Source organism: Pristis pectinata, chromosome 4 (assembly GCF_009764475.1).
Source record: "Pristis pectinata isolate sPriPec2 chromosome 4, sPriPec2.1.pri, whole genome shotgun sequence".
Classification (NCBI taxonomy): domain Eukaryota; kingdom Metazoa; phylum Chordata; class Chondrichthyes; order Rhinopristiformes; family Pristidae; genus Pristis; species Pristis pectinata.
This window is the reverse complement of record NC_067408.1, coordinates 6,518,968-6,534,286: the sequence shown is the minus strand read 5'-3', so window position 1 is coordinate 6,534,286 and position 15,319 is coordinate 6,518,968.

Sequence of the window (15,319 nt, the reverse complement as noted above, 5' to 3'; positions counted from 1 at the left end):
AGATGACAAGCAACAAACATAATTAGTTGTAGTAGATCAGTGAATAACTGACAAAAGTCTGTGCGGTATGCGGCATGTGACTCACCTCTCTCACGCTTTCATGGAATTCGAAATGTTCACGTTCCCTTTAGCAATGGAGTTTTCACACTTGACATTCCGATCGTTTTCCAAGCTGGGCAATTTTGAAGTCTCTGTTGCTGGAACCTAATGTCGAATAAAATTCACAGCGGAAACGTTGAGACAGAGGTTCACTACCGAAAACTTCCACATAATTCGCAGGAACATGTAACTTCTTATTGTTTCTTTGCAACCTATTCAGTGTATTAGTAGGTTGGAAACGACAGTTCGTCCTGTTGTGGCTGCTGTATCCAATTCTCTGTCTGTGCAATTTAATAGGGAGAATTATTACAATCAGTAAAAACACTGACGGCGTTGCAGCCAATACCACAACTCGGTAGAAACTGAAACCTGGTGCAAAAGTTGGATTTTTTCAAACCTGAAACATCACTGTATCTTTCCTTAAGAATATCTCCCACCATTAAGAGGAGGGTCATTGTGGCCAACAGAGATGATTTACCGTCATCCATTACCAGGATAACCAATCGTTGTTAATTTGAATCGTTACCCTTAATACTGCGAATTGACCAGATTTCACTAGTGTCGGGCGCAATTGTAAGAAGATAGGAGTTGGTAGATTGTAATAACTGGGAAGTAAGGCGAGCATTCTGAGCAGCATCGCCATCGACCGCTGTCACCTTAAGATATCCTGATTCGGCCGAGCCGGGAATTGTTTCAGCTGCTGTTGATCCGTATTCGGGTTGTGGAGACACAATGACTGGAATATTATCATTCTGGTCCAAAATGATCATTTCCACAATCGCGTGACCTTTCATCGGCGGCGATCCGGAGTCTTGGACTTGCATTCTGACCTGAAAGGTTTTGAGCTGCTTATAATCAACAGAACGATTGGCGAATATCATGACACTTTCCGAATTTATGTCGACCAAATTATAAACCGGAGAAACTTCAACCATGTTCTGTAAAATGGAATAGGACAACTCGGAGGTTTGGTGCAAATCGTGGCCTGTTACTGAAAATATGGATGAACCGACGAACTTGTTCTCTGCCAAAAATGTGGTGTACAGAGACCGAGAAAAGCGTGGTGCGTTATCGTTAACTTTCGCATTCTGCAGCAATATGGATTTTTGGGTTGAGAGAGGAAGGGCCCCACCGTCGCTACAGATGTTTGTAACATTGTATTCCATGACTATTTCGCGATCAAGTAGCTGCTAGGTGACCAATATGCAGAGGTTGTTAAAGGACGAATCCAATTTGAACGGAACGCTACTTGCAACACGGCATTAATGCTTCCCAAAATCTCCTGATTCTGCACCTTGTGCAACGATCAAAGCTATCAAAGTCCCGTTGGCGCATCTTCAGGGACCGGACTTGAAGAAGATGTGACTTTTACCTCTCGGGCACTGTCATTCATGTCAGAAATTTCCACAAGAACATCACAATACGCAGGTATTAAGGCAGGACTCTGCTCCACTGCTTGCACGTTAATTTCGTACAAAACAGCTTTTTCATAATTTAATTGTCGTTCAAGCTTGATCTCTTCTTGTTTAGAATCTATTGCAAACAGCTCACGGACCCTAGCAGAAGCGCGGCGGCTGGAAAAATACAACAGTTCTCCACTTAAACCTTCATCTCAGTCAGATGATCAGTAATCAATTTGATTACTAATGTTCCTACCGGCGCATTTTCTAACAAACGCACACAATAACCAGGCTGAAGAAAAGTATATAATATCAATACAAAGATTATAATATCAATAGTACCCATCTCATGCGGAACACCGCCGTCGTTGGCAAACAAGATTAAGTTATAGGTCGTTTGTTTCTCTCTGTCGAGAGAATCCGACAGCACCAACACTGGTACCTTACCATCTCTGCCACGCATTTGTACATCCAGGAATATTGTCCCTCTTGATCCAGCTGGCAGGTTTGTAGAGTATTAGTTCCAACATCCACATCTGTCGGGCTCTCGAGAGGAAAACGAGAACCCTGGGCTGCCATCTCAGATATTTCCAAACGGAACTGCTTCTGCGGAAAATGGGGCGCATTATCGTTCACGTCCAGAATTTCCACTTCCACACTGTACATATTCAGTGGATATTTAATCACACCCTGCAAAGTTAATAGTCAAGCGATTCTGGGCCCACTGATGCTCTTTGTTAATATTGTCGTTCAAATATAGAATCCCTTTGCCTAGATTCACGTCCACATGTTGTTTTTCAGTACTCGATTTATCCGAAAAAACTGCGATCTGACTGACGTTTGGCATGTATCCCTGAATCGTTAGTGATATTTCCAACAACGTTACCGACGCGTAGCTCCACGGGAATGGAGTAACGAATCTGACCAGAAATTATGTCGCACCAGTGTTTTGTAAAGGACAATAGTTTCCATTTTACAGACCAATGCCTTTTAACAAAGACCATTTCCACAACAATCGATTACATAGACAGCAGCTCAACCCTCTTTTGCTTGCTCAAAAAAGTCGTGAAAATTTCTCTCACCAGAAAACATGTTTCGGAAGGACCAGTTGCATATTCATAAATCGATGAGATTATTTCTAAAATGATTGCTTATTTGTCGAAGATAACTTGGTGAATCCAACACCGAGCTACACGACGGCCATTCTGATACTAAACTGTGACCGGTTATGACGATGAAGGGCGTTAGTTGGATCTTAGGGAGCAGTTCAGTCTTTGTTCTTAGCAGCACAGGGAAAAAGGACCAATTGCCAGATCGCATGCCTTAATGCTGGTACATCATACATAGGAGTACAATGCTTGCATACATGTTTGCACAGCGAAAAAAGAACATCTCAAACTCTCTGAGTACTTCGGAATTATTAACTTCTTGATCAAAATGTTCCTTAGCATTTGTTTTGCGATGTACTTCACCCGATCTCCGCACATCGATTCTGGAACAATAATAGCTCAGAAGAGACCCGAATTACTCATCACTAGCAACTGGATTAGATTTGAAATCAGTATGCTTCTTCATCACAGAATAAGAACAGTTCCATTTCCCCTATTCTGGTAACAGTACCTTGCTCATTCACACTATTATTGTAATCCACCATCGCACAAAAAATGCGGCTTTCAAGGGCTTAAATTAAAATAAGTGAGAAATCTGACTGTTTTGTATTACGCATGCAATGCGTTTTGAGATGACGATACAGCATCGTCTGTTGCATGATCAATGCTGAAATCGCTTTTAACAACGGAAAGCAACACTATGGATTAGTTTTCAATTTGGGTTTGAAGTGTAATTAACCCTGGAAAGACAGCATTGATTTACATCAATAAATTAGAATTTTATCTCGACATTTCGCCTTCCGGTAAAGAATAGCCTTTCCTGAAGAAATTTTAAAAAATATCTTATTTGAACTAACAATTGTATCTTATGGTTATTTTCGTACTGGCCCAAAGGGTGATTGTGACACTACTCTAGTAATGGTAAAAAAAAGCATGAAGACCTCAGAATTATTATCTTTTGTAAAACGCAGTAATTTATTGAATCAATAATGAAGTATTTGTCAAGCATTGAAATGAATCGAATCCTTCTATATAACGATTACTTACATATGAGGAATCAATTGTTCAAAAGTCTTGAGCAATACACTATTTTATCAATGAAATCAATATGATTTATGTTCTTGGCTGAAAGAAATGCACAGTATTTTTGGCATTCAGGGATAACTGCGATTTCTAAGTGTATAAGCTAGATCAATGTACCAATTGGTAAAGGAGCAATCAGTTTAAGTGATGGGATTAGTAACAATGAAGAAGACTTTACGCTCGATGGGACAGAACATTTTGAGAGTCGTATTTGCTGCATTAATCTGGGCAAGTGGGTGGTATCTCATCTTGTTGTTGAATTTTGCCTTCCTGATAACGGAAAGATGTTCAGGTATAACTCTCTCTGTGATGCCCAAGCTCTGACCAGTTGCATTAGTCGTAGTATTAATGTGCTAATCCAGTTGAGATTTTGATCAATGGTGATCACCATGCTGTAGGTGGTGGTTAATTGCCAATGGTTATCCCATTGAAGAACTGGGTATATGGTTTTTCACTTTCTAGTTGTGAATGAACACTGCTTGCACTTGGGTAGAGTGAATAGAAGTGTCAGTTAACTGTCCATGGCAGATTGTTCTTTAGGTTACCCTGTGTACGTACACTGACTGCAACTTTTTCTAAGGATTTAGATACAGGAATAGATGTATTGTAATTATCAGCAAAAAACGAAAATCACAATTCAGACCTTACAATGGAAAGAAAGTGGTTCATGAAGTGCTTGATGAGGTTGATTGATCAAAGTTTCACCAGGGCTCCATGATGCCACACTTTTTCGCGAGCTATCAGCGATATTGCCTGTGGGGAGTAACTCGAATTTGCTGAAGTACAGATTCTGCAATGATGGGTATTTCAATAAAAGTGAAGTCGATTATCTACTGGACACCTTTCTCTAATTGGTTGCAAATATAAATTACATCTGAAAAATATAACTATATAAATGAGACTGCAAGAAGCACTGAATATAACTTAAAACGATTTCACATCAAAGAGTTGATCTTAATATTACAGTTTCAAGGATAATTACAATTAAATTCAGCAGAAAGTCTTAACTTTGTTTGACCTAGCCATCCCTTTTTAGGCAGGTCATATTCCGGCAAAATTAATATAAGTAGATCAACTGTTATATGCAACACTTACATTTGATTTGACACTTTGGATTACGCCGATGAATGTCATTGTGCCGGAAAGCAATATCATTTGGACAATTCATGGATCTACTGCTTATTAATGCTTCCCTACTTTATATAGTGTAAATAGCAATCCTATCAACTTCCCAAAGTGACTTAATTAACTACTGAACCCCCTTTGAAATAGGAATACTGTTATAACCACAATGGTGTTCTTACTCCAACAGGTAGTAAGGAGATAACGACAAGATGCATTGTTTTTCAAGAATATTGGATAATGGGCCATTCACTAACTAATCATGATTTGACCGTGAAACTGCTTTGGATGGAGCAGAGAATAGAGATAAATATTGCGGAATTGAACAGGTGGTAATTGTAAAACAGCCGCTATGTGAATAATTCTCCTCCCTTCACTAAACTTCGCGAATCAAGACATGATGGAGGCCGAGTCAATTTGAACGTAAATAATGCCAAGAAACGCAGGTACCATCCGTCCATACTTGGAACACTGTTCATGAGATTATTTATTAAACCAGACAGAGACTAGCAGAGTCTCATTTCAATCTGAGTTTGTTTGAGGATTTGGCCAGCATAAGGCGAATCTGATATTCTCCTCGAGGGATCAAAAGTTAACATGTCGTCAAACGAAGGAAATCTGTGCACGTAGCCTCTGTTATTCTGACAAGTAAACGATACTGCTTTCGTCAACAGAGTTCGCTGTTCCAAATGTTGAAGAAGGCCAGCTGTTCTCCTCAGTTCTTGTGCATCACCAGTCCACCTATGATGATGTATGCGGATTTGTGTAGTCGATGGGCGATTTTGAGAAGAATTCGAAATGAAAAAAAAAATCAGCTTTTTCAAATCCCTGCGAATGAATTTGTAGCTCAGCTGAAGTATGCATTTAATAGTCGTTCAGAGTAACCACACCTTCAGATCAAATCAGTTTAACCTTGTTTGTGTGAAAACGAAAGTAACGTCATCCCCTTATATGTTTTTTTTAGTGATTAAGCAACGTTTATACATTCAAAAACAGCACTGCAAGGTTTCATGGAAGCCATCTCTTAGGATGACTCCAGTCTTACAGTTTCTTCAAGAAATAATAAATCCAAACGTTGAAGACTTCTCACAGCATTTGAGAGTATCTTTGCTAGAAAGATAGTACCAGTTTAAGAAGACCTCACCGGTATGGTGATTCGGAATGGTCATCCCGTAAAAGAATGAAAACCAAATCAATCGATTAACCTCTGCATTAAATAGACGGTTCAGTTCTCAGCCACGACTGAGCCTCCAGTCATGCATCCAATATTGGTATTGATACTGATAGTTGTGTCCAGTTTGAATAAATTGTAAAGAGAGGTTGCTGAAAATGATCTCTGGCCAATCTATTTTCCAGGGAATTAAGACATCACTGACAATGCCAGTATGTATCGTCCCTCTCTTATTGCCTTTGAACTGAGATGGTGATCAACTATATTAGTGCGTCAAGAATCACATGTAGACCTCATCGTTTAAAGACTATACATTTCTTTCCCTTGAAGAGATTAGCGCGTATTCCAAAACTCTACCTTTTTTGTGGGAAAAAAGTGAATTGATTGTGGCTATTACGCTGATTTTGTGGTGCAACATCAAGTACACCTTAAACAAATACATGCACAGGCGTCTTCGCTTTGTTGGCTTTGAATTTTCAGAGCCAAGACTGGACTCATAAGCCATTTGAGAGCCCATAAATAGATCAACGGAACGAAGACCATCATCCTCGACCTCGGGGGATCGCCACGACGACGACGATTACGGTGATATTAATGTGAGCTTAACTCATGGACGTCAACGTGATGTTATAGTCCCAGAATTAATATAATTGCATTTAGCTCCGTCAGCTGCCATGGCATTCGAACTCAGGAAGTTGAATTGAGTGTACAGGCCTCTAAATCCGAGCTCATTAAGTATGTCTCTGCATTCAATAGGGTACCAATCGTGTTATTTACACTGTTCAAGCACGTATTCCAAAACTCTCTTTTTTGTGGGAAAAAATGATTGTGGCTAGCACTGTGGCTAGCACTGTGGCTGATATGACATACAATTGGAAGTTCTGCCTAGATTCAGCATTGGCACCTAGCATCTTCATCAGGAAGAAGGCCGGAACTGCTGACAAACTTACTATTTCCTCACTTTCTGTCATTTATTTTCACAGGAACAAGAGATATGACTGATGACGCGTTATCGTTCTGGTCAAGAATTAGGTTTAAATTGAAATTGCCGAACAATTGATAGTGCAGCATCATAATCTTGAATTAGAATTGTCTGGTTTCCTACGATCAAATACATCTTAACGTAAAATGACATTTTCAGAGTTGATAATGGCGAAGATTGACCGAAAAAATGTTCTGACAACAACGGACTATTTAAGTTTGCCACTTTCTTCTGAATATATTGGAAATGTGCATTGAAGGTGGAAATCCCGTTTTCTGATAGCAGGACGATGTGCAGACTTTGAAGAAATTGCGTCTTTGTCAATTCAGCGGGTTTGTTATCCGAGACTAGATGCGTGCGTAATAATTACCTCATAGTCAAGTCCATTTCACAATCTCGCATACCAACAGATATCAACATAGAATAACTTATGATAGGAAACTCAACTTTGAAGATCAGATTACTCAAATTTCCACATGGCAGGTAGGGACTTGCGGAGAAACTAAATCACTTTCGTCTATATTACTCTTCTGCTATCTTTTACTCCTATAAATTTGGGATGCACCGCTTAAACAGATGGGACGTGTCAAGTATCACTCCGAAAAGGTCATCTTCTCATATTTATATGTTGGCGTGTCTAGTTGTTTTCATGTACTAAATGCCTTAACTATTGTAAGATGTTGCAGAAGTCGTAAGTAGTAGATAATGCCAGTATAATTATTGCCTTGAGCATAAAACTTGCTGGACATATTCACTAACATTAGCATTTCGCGCTTACTGTTGGCAACAGCTGAATAATTGGGCCATGCTAATCACATCTCCTCAGGATTTGTAATCGATGCTGGTTTTGCTAAAATTTTAACCAGTATTTGAGAATATTTCAGTTGTTAATTAACTTAAGAGTGTTACTTAATTACTATAGACATCTAACAAGTTAAGTTGAATTAAGTTCTTATGAATAATTAATATTCTGGTGTAACAGCAAAGATCGTAATCATTCTAGTTACGACAATGGCTATACCTTTTCTCAAAATCTTTATCTCATTTTCTTCAAACTTAAAACTGGCCAAGTTAATGTGGCGCCATTGAAAGTGTTCAGTATTTCTGATTGTACTCAAATACATTTACATATCAGTGCTGATTATGGTAGCAGTAAGATCTGTTGATTATCCAAAAACCACCAATTATTTGTAACTTAACCCGTGGCTGTGCCTTAGTGCCGGAAAAGGAACTGTGAAGGTAATGGCTAGTGTTAACGTACCACAACTGATCAAACTATCCAGAATATGAAAGTCCATATGCAGTAGAAATTAGAAGTAGATGTCACTTGTATCTCACGTATTTACAATTTACAAGGAGAAACTTAACTTCTTGCCATGTGAAATCGTTTTTTTAAAACTAAATCACAACTCACCATGGTCGGTGAACAATAACATGTCAAAATGCTGAACGAAAGTAAATATCAGGATAAAGAGGTCAAGATGACTTACCAAATATAAAGAGGCTTATAAAAGGCACACATTGCGATTATGTTCCCAGTCTTTTATGCCAAAAATAAGATAAGCGGGAATCGATCTTCCAGCCACAGATCATGTAAAAAAATCGATTCTGCCCTTCGCAAAATAATGCAACGCTTAACATATATCTATTACCCAAATGCCATCACCGTGAATATGAAACAATTAATTGCAGATACCATGTAAGTATCTGTTCTAATAAAGCAATGGTAAATTATGTCGTTCAAGCATGCTGAGATAAAGGTATTCACTGGTAAAATAACTAATTACTGTGATGTATAGTTATCTAGATTAGACTGATTGGTAAGATAATTGACAGTATATATCATTAGGAACTCAAAGACAGAAAGGTACAGAATCTGTTAGAAGATAAGAACATGAGAAATATTCGCATTTGGCTCTTCGCGCTAGATTATTGCATGCTTACACGCTATAACCGGCTACAAAACGAAGTCAGGCAGAATCGTCAACAACAGCGCATCCCTTCCTGATGAGCTTAACGTACTTAATGCACGTTTTGAACCGAAAGGGATTGGAATGTCACCACCCACCACGACAGCCTCCAATCCACCTGACCCCACAGTCACCTTTGCGCACGTAAGATCAGTCTTCGGGAGTGTGAACCCGCGGAAAGCATTTTTCCCAGATGGCGTGTCTGGCCCAGCCCTTAGATCCTGCACAGATGAGCTGGTGGAGATATTTGCAGACATTTTAACCTCTCTCTTCTTTAATCGGAGGTTCCCACCTGCTTTAAGATGATTACTATCACCCCTGTATTTAAACTAAACAAGGTAACTTATATTAATGACTGCAGTTTGGTGACTCTGACGTCCACCATCATGAACGGCTTCGAGAGGCTGGTCGTGGCATGCATTACTTCCAGCTTCCCAGCCAACCTTGGACCCACTGCAATTCGCCTTCCGCCGAAACAGGTCTAAGGTGGACACCATCCCCCTGGCCTTACATTCATCTCTGGAGGATCTGGACGGTAAATACACGGACGTTATACTATTGTGCAGGGACTACAGCTCCGCCTTCAATGCTATAATTCCAAGAAAACTCATTTCTAAACTCCTAGACTTGCCACTCAACACCTCCAATTGTAACTGGATGCTTGAAGTCCTGGCCAACAAACTGCAATCAATAACGAAAAGCAGTAATAAATCCTCGACAATTATTTATCAACACTGGTGCCCCACAAGCCTGCGTCCCCAGCGCCCTACACTACTCGTTGTACACTCACTACTGGATGACCAGATTCCGCTCTAACTGTATCTACGTTTGCAGATGATACCACTGAAGTGGGCTGCATCTCAAGTAATGATGAGTGGGAGAACAGGAAGGAGACAGAGAGCCTAGTGACATGGCGTCATGACAAGAACCTTTCCCTCAATTGTCAGCAAGACAAAAGAACTGTCATTGACTTCAGGAAGGGGGCAATGCACATGGCCCTGTTTACATCAACGCTGCTGAGGTTAAGCGGGTTGAGAGCTTCAAGTTCCATGGAGTGAATATCACCAATAACCTGTCCTAGTCCAACCACGTTGATGCCTCAGCCAAGAAATTCACTAATGCCTCTACTTCCCTCGGTGGCTGAAGAGATTTGGCATGTCCTCTTTGACCGTCAACAATTTTTATGAATGCACCATAGACAGCATCATATCCGGATGTGTCACTGATTGGTGGGGCAATTGCTCTGCTTGTGACTGCAAGAAACTGCAGACAGTTGTGGACAAAGCGCAACACATGATAAAAACCAGCATCCCCTCCATGAACTCTGCCTACATTTCTCGCTGTCTCGGTAAAGCAGCCAACAGAATCAAGTATCCCACCCACGTCGGAAATTCTCTCTTCCGCCCCTCATATCGGGCAGCTGATACAAAAGCCTGAAAGAACGTTCCACCAAGCTCAGAGACAGCTTCTATCCCGCTGTTAGAAGACTATTGAACCATCACTTTGTTCGATAAGCTGGACTCTTGGACTCACAATCGAACTTGTCATGGCCTTGCGCCTTATTGTCTACCTGTACTGCACTTTCTCTATAACTGCAGCACTTTATTCTGAATTCTGTTGTTGTTTTACCTCAATGCACTGTTGTAATGAATTGACCTCTATGACCAGTATGCAAGACAAGTTTTTCGGTACGTGTGATAATAATAAATCAATAACTATTCAATATTATAACACCTTTTTAAACCTCCACGTTGTTAATCTACAAACCCACCTTCCTTGATTCTCTAAATGTGAGGGGAAAAACCCTACCGATTTCTATTTTGAATATTCAGAACGACTGCAAGTCCATACTTCTATTCAGCAAGGAATTCCTGGGATTCACTACTCTCTGGGTGAAGGAAGTTCTTTTCATCTCAGTACGGAATAGTCCATTCCTTCGTTTGGGACTGACACTCTTAGTTCTTAGCACCATAGACAGGTAAAACATCATTCCTGTATTTGCCCTGTGAAGCCTGGTTTGCATGGTTCAATGAAACTCTCGCCCTCTTTTCAACCGGTGATACCACTCAGTCTGCTTAATAAGTTCCATTAGACAATCATCACACCCAAACTCTTGTCCTTGCTTCAAACCCAGCCCTATGACAATATCCACCCTCTCCCCCTCACGGATGAGACTGCAGAACTGCATTGCCTCCATCAGAGCCAGAGCAGTACACAATATTCCATTGCCATCTCGCGTGGGCTCAATATAATTGTCGTAAAAATGCAATTGCACACACTTCAAAATGTCAGGCAGCATCCAGACTTTTGACATTATGATTGCGAGAAAGCTATTCCTGAATTATTTTGAGACTGTAAGGTAATTGCTAATTGGTTTATGGTTGTCACATTTACCAGATAGAGTGAAAAACGTTGTTTTCCTTGCCATCCATACAGATAATTACAAAGCATAAGTACATGGACGTAGTACAAAGGGAAGAACAATGACAGAATGCAGAATATATTGTTACAGTTGCAGCGAAAGTGCACTGCAGGTGGACAATTAGGTGCAATGTCCCCGACGAGGAAGGTTGTGAGATCAAGAGTTCATATTTATCATATGAGATGTCCATTCAAGTGTTGCATAACAGCGGGGTAGAAGCTGTCCTTGAGACTGATGGTTCTTTTGTATCTTCTTCCTGATGGAAGGAGGAGGGGCGAGAAGAGTGGATAACCAGAGTGGGGGTGGTTTTTGAAAATGTTGGCTGCTTTACCGAGTCAGCAGAAAGTGTAGACAGAGTCCGTGGAGTTCAGGCTGGTTTTAGTAATGGACAAAGCTGTCTCCATAATTTTTCTGTGGTCTTTCACAGAGCAGTGGCCATACCAAGCTGCGACTCATCCGAATGGAATAATTTCTATGGTCCATATGTGAAAAATTGGTAAGGGCAATTGTACCACCTCAGTCAAAATAAATCAGCTATAATTGAATGGTGGAGCAGACTCGAAGGGCCGAATGGCCTCAGTTTGCTCCTATGCCTTATGCTCTTATGGTAATTGGATTGCGTCCATTGCATCCGATTCAAGGAACGACAAAATTACAACCAATGTATTCCGGCTATTAATTAATTATATGTATCATTTATTGATACATCGATGCAATCACTTTGCAAATAATCTACATTCTAAGCTAACATTAAGCGGTATTGTAAGTTACATCCTGGTGAACACGCAGGCCAGATCGGCAATCGAAACTTTTATCCACTTTGTCAAACAGCAATATTGGCCAAGATGGTCATGCAGGTATTGAAAGCGTAGTATTGTTTGTACATGACTAAGTTGATAAGCTCAGTGTTATTTAATGGGTGGGAGTAAAGTGTGCTGTCGTTGAACTAAAACGAACAATTTACAATCATTTGTAAATTATCGCTGTGGGATTTTCCAGGTGTTTCACGAAGCAACGGGAAGTAACTACGAAAGGTAATGTCTGATATCACAGTCAAGATGGGAAAATTTATCAGATTCCATAAAAAACTGAATGCAAAACATGCGATATATATCTCACATTTATTCAAACTACAAGTGGTAAAGCGGCTTTGTATTACTTCAACTGATAATTATCTTTCCATGCCACAAGGGACTAAAAGATTACGAGTTTCGCCACCGGTAATGTCAAAATGGAGGACAGAAATATATTATGGGAAAAGAAAAGGTTTTGTCTGTTTATAAACGACGTAGAAGTGACACACAAATGGTTTTGTATATTGGACCTATGATTCACTAACAAAATGAGAGAACACGCAATTGACCGCATCAATAGCAATCGTGCCGTTCGCAACTATGAGGTTCCACAATTGCTGGTACCCTCTTGCTATCAGAATAAATGTTAAAGAAGCAAATGCTGATGGCCAGACAAATATCACAACCAGAGAAGGAAAGATCAATGAAACATTGATAATTTTCTAATACTCCGACTAAGAACCACTAAAAAGCTAAAACATAACCGACCGTGGCCATGCACATTCATCCAAAGCAAAATAAATGGTAAAAACAGTGAATGAAAATCGTGTTCATGAAATTAAAGTCAAATAAAGACACATTCTACTGGATTCTAATGAATCAGATTCGTTAGTTTAATGTTATACAAACCACCGCTCAATAAAATTCCTTGTTTGCATGAAGCTTACAGAGAAACTGTACACATAATAAATGCAACAATAAATAAAGCGACGAGGGCAAAACAATAGAATTGTACAAAGATTGTAGTGCAATCCGAAGTACTGCATAAGGAAACGCTCAAGTGACAACAATGGAAAACAGAGAGGTGGAGTTAAGAGTCCAACAACGTGACCGCACCACCAGGAGAGGGTGTGAAATAAGTGATTGGTTGCGAAGTCTGATAGCAGTGGGGGGAAAGCTGTTCTTGTCTGAACTTTCAGTCTCCCTGAAGGTAAAAGAGAGAAAAGGGAACCGTCAGGATGGCAGGCATCTTTAACGATACGAGTAGCTTTCATGTAGCAATTAACAATGAGGATGGATGGGAAGGAAGGAAGTGAAGAGCATGTGATGGACTGGACTGTGTTTACCACTCTCTGCAGGTTCTTTGATGCTGAATTGGGGGGGGGGGGGGTATGTAGACGGCCGACAGGATGGCTGAAGTGAAAACCCTCGGGAGATAAAAAGGACAACATTTTAAAAGCAAGTCTTTCAGGTCAGGGAGAAGAAATGAGACTGACACATCAGTGCGCCACGAAGCATTGATCATATAGCAGATGCCGCCGTCTTTCCCCTTTCCTGGAGATGCAGTATGGTCCTTGAAAAAATGTAGGAACCCTCAGCTTGTATGGCAGGGTTAGGAGAGTCGTGGGTGAGCCGAGTTTCAGTTAAACAAAGAAGACAGCAGTTCCTAATTTCCCTTTGAAACAGCAGCCTTGCTCTGAGCTCTTCAATCTTGTTCTCAAGTGATTGAACGTTAGCTAGAAGTATGTCAAGGAGTTGGGGGGAGTGGATCAAATCTCAGTCGTTTCAGCCGCACCCGAAGCTCCCCTCTCCCCCCACCCCAACCGACTGCCATGCTTGCGAGGTTTGTTTGTACTCACAGCTGTGCCGATAGAATCTGGTCGAATAAAAACCGGTAGTCGATAATTGAGAGGAGACTTTTAGCGCTGGAACTAATGATTTTCTCAGCTCTGGATATGGTAGATAATAAGGAAACGCGATCAAAGGATGCTGTGTTAAGAGGAGCTGCCCACAAAATAACGCCGCTCTCCGCCGCCATTTTTTCCCCATTTCAAAACTAAGATGGACGAATGCCATATTGAAGTGCGCATTCCGGAGGCAGCCGGAAGAAGCTCCTGTTTGACCCTTGGAACTAAAGTGTTTGCCACCTCCCTACGCCCACCCCACAGTCAAATACCATATTTATTTGTGCTAGGTTTGGTGAGGGGAAAAGTGCATAAATTGGTACAATCAGCATATTGATGCAGTAGGTGAGTTTATTTCATGTTTGTTCTGTTTGATGTTATTAGCCAAGTTAACTGCAATATGTGAAATTGCCAATGCATTCTGAGGTGATGATAACTCTAAATGCGAGGCTCACAAATAGTTCTGAGAAATGACATTGTACCTTGCAAGTATATATTATTTTAAGCTGGGAAGACAGAAATAGTTAACTGGAAACTGAATCCAACAAATAATTAATTAAGTCTGCTACAGCACTACAGTCTCACTATGGCTCTTCTACCATGTCTACCACCAAGGACTACATAAGATTGCCTCCTGAAATGTATTTGCTTCAAACAATAAAAAGTCATCGCAATGCACTACTCATGCCTTCTTCGGTTAAATCTTTTTGTGCATTTTTCTATTACCGTCTCTCGCATATGGTTACTTTCCTACTCTCCCCCCACAGGTATCTGTGGTATTTGGTTAAACTACACCGTGTGAACGCGGGTTCACATCACTACCACCCTTCAAAGAAGATACAGGAATTAATTTTCTGATTACTTGACAATTTCCGTCTATCATGTTTTCCAGTTATGCTTTTTCACGATAAATAGAAATATTTCTTTTATCAACTAGACAATTTAATTACCAAAGAACTGAAAATACTGAAATGATTAACTAAAGCATAAATGCTGAAAATATAAAAGCATACATCATTACACTCTGATATATTTACGTGTTGTACAAAACTTACACCATAAGCTTCTCCTCTTCGTGACTATGGGTGTGGCCACCACACATGTAGATTTAATATTTTTGCTGGCTTACTTCGTGGTTTCGAACTTGACAGCTATATCCTTGTCTCTAAATTATTTGCTCTTTGAACTTAGAAATGCAACCGCGTATTTTAATTCACTGCTACTTTCTGACTCTTCGTCAATAGTTGACATTATGTCTCCGCC